This window comes from Corapipo altera, unplaced genomic scaffold (assembly GCF_003945725.1).
Source record: "Corapipo altera isolate COAL_440 unplaced genomic scaffold, ASM394572v1 61006, whole genome shotgun sequence".
NCBI classification, from domain to species: Eukaryota; Metazoa; Chordata; class Aves; order Passeriformes; family Pipridae; genus Corapipo; species Corapipo altera.
This window is the reverse complement of record NW_020885724.1, coordinates 329-2,488: the sequence shown is the minus strand read 5'-3', so window position 1 is coordinate 2,488 and position 2,160 is coordinate 329. Positions and strand designations below refer to the sequence as shown.

Below are 2,160 nucleotides of genomic sequence, written 5' to 3'. Positions count from 1 at the left end.
CCCATCCCTGCCCTGTGAGCTCCCCATCCCTGCCCTGTGAGCTCCCCATCCCTGCCCTCTGAGGTCCCCATCCCGCACTCTCTTCCCTGTGAGCTCCCCATCCCTCGCCCCAATTCTCTGTGAACTCCCATCCCTCACTCCCATCCCTGTGATCTCCCATCCCTCACCCCAATTCCTTGTGACCTCCCATCCTTCACCCCAATTCCCTGTGAGTTCCCATCCCTCACTCCCATCCCTGTGATCTCCCATCCCTCACCCCAATTCCCTGTGACCTCCCATCCCTCACCCCAATTCCCTATGAGTTCCCTATCCCACACCCAATTCCCTGTGACCTCCCATCTCTCACCCCAATTCCCTGTGAGTTCCCATCCCACACTCCCTTCCTGTGAGCTCCCATCCCTCACCCCAATTCCCTCTGACCTCCCATCCCTCACCCCAATTCCCTATGAGCTCCCTATCCCACACCCCATCCCCCGTGAACTCCCATCCCACGCTCCCATCCCACACTCCCATCCCTCACCCCAATTCCCGATGAGCTCCCTATCCCACACCCAATCCTTGTGAGCTCCCCATCCCTCACCCCAATTCCCTGTGAGCTCCCCATCCCACACCCCATCCCACCCCCGTGGTCTCCCCTCCCGCCCCCATTCCCAGTGGGACACTCACGGGTCAGGAACACTCCCAGCCTGGCCTGGATGTGCTGGACCTGGAGCCCCAGGAGGCACCTCAGGAGCTGCTTCTCGGGGGCGCCGGGGGAGTCGCAGCCGTGGAAGGGCAGCACCTCCACCAGCCCCTCCTCCTGGCACCACTTCAGGAGCAGCTGCTTCCCGTGGGCATCGGGGGCCACCCTGCTGGCAGAGGGACAGGGAGAGGTCAGTGGCCTCCCTGCTGTCCCCCCTTCCCGGCCTGGGGGGGACCTGCCCTCCCATGTGGGGTTTTTACACTCAAAGTGTCGCCACACGGGGCCAAAGCGACAAAGTGACTCCTTGCTCCAGGCAGCTCCCACTGGGTGTGTTGGTTTGTACTGGTTTGGGCTGGTTTGGGTTGGTCTGTGCTGGTTTGTGCTGGTTTGGGTTGGGAAAGGGTTCATTTTTATCCCTGTGGTTTGGGTTCGGGAGCTGTTGGGAAATCGGGGTTTGGCAGAGCCGAGGCCTTCCCTGCTCCCCCTTCCCCACCAGGTTTGGGGGGGCACAGGGAGCTGGGAGGGGACACAGCAGGGACAGCTGATCCCGAGGAACATTCCAGACCCTTTGGCATCACGCTCAGGATATAAAGCTGGGAGGAGAAGAAGGAAAGGGGGGGATGTTTGGAATGATGCTGTTTGTTCCCGTGATGGAGCCTGGCTTTCCTGAGGGAGGCTGAACACCTGCCTGGGATGGGAAGCAGGGAATGAAATCCTTGGTTTTGCTGCTGTGACAGCTTTGCTTTCCCTATTAAGCTGCCTTTGTCCCAATCCATGAGTTTTCCTCACTTTCCCATGCTGGATAATCCCAGGGACTTCAGCCTGGGATAAGGCCATGCTGGAGCAGGGACATTCCTGAAGGGATTGTGGCCATGCCGGAGCAAGTCCAGGAATTGTCACCCATGGATATAAGGCCACGAAGCAACAGGGCCACCTCAAGGCAGCTGTGGCTGTGGGTCAGTCTATGCCACAGCAGAATAAATCCTTGGAGACACTGTGGCCCATGGATAAGGCTCCACTCGGAGCAGGCACATCCTGGGGGATGCAGCCCATGGGTAATTCCGAGCTGGAGGACGAGGGGAGTTCATCACAATGGTCCAAAGGGACCAGGGGTGGGAATTGTGGCGGCAATTCCTCCTCTGCATCAACTCAGGGCTCCTCATCCCTCCCCCAAATCCCACCTGGGATGGAACAGAGAAGAAACAGCAGAGAGATGTGGGGGAAGCCCAGGAAGGTGCTCCGAGCTCCCGGAGTGTGGAGCTGGGATGAGCTGTGGGAAGGGAGCTCAGTTTGTTTTGGGAATGTGCAGCTCCTCCAAAGAAATCCGTGCCTCTCCTCAAGCCCTTCCAGGCTGTAACACTCCCTGAGAGAGGGAAGTGCCCTCATGGAGGTGCAGCAGGGTGCCTGGTCTGGGATCACATCCCAGACAACGTTTCATCCTGCCCAATCCTCTCCAGATCCCAGTTCCTGCTCCTCCA

The 2,160-nt window shown here is 59.3% G+C and overlaps 1 long non-coding RNA gene across 2 annotated transcripts in view; it reads right to left on the bottom strand.

Annotated features, from left to right (window-relative positions):
• The window catches only part of LOC113940759, a 7,192-nt gene that overhangs the window by 4,794 nt on the left and 238 nt on the right, over window positions 1–2,160 (bottom strand). The window contains exon 2 of one of the 2 annotated variants that reach the window (XR_003525534.1): window positions 667–851. This is a non-coding gene — a long non-coding RNA (uncharacterized LOC113940759). The remainder of the gene's footprint in view (window positions 1–666; window positions 852–2,160) is intronic. The other variant, XR_003525535.1, reaches the window with a different exon arrangement.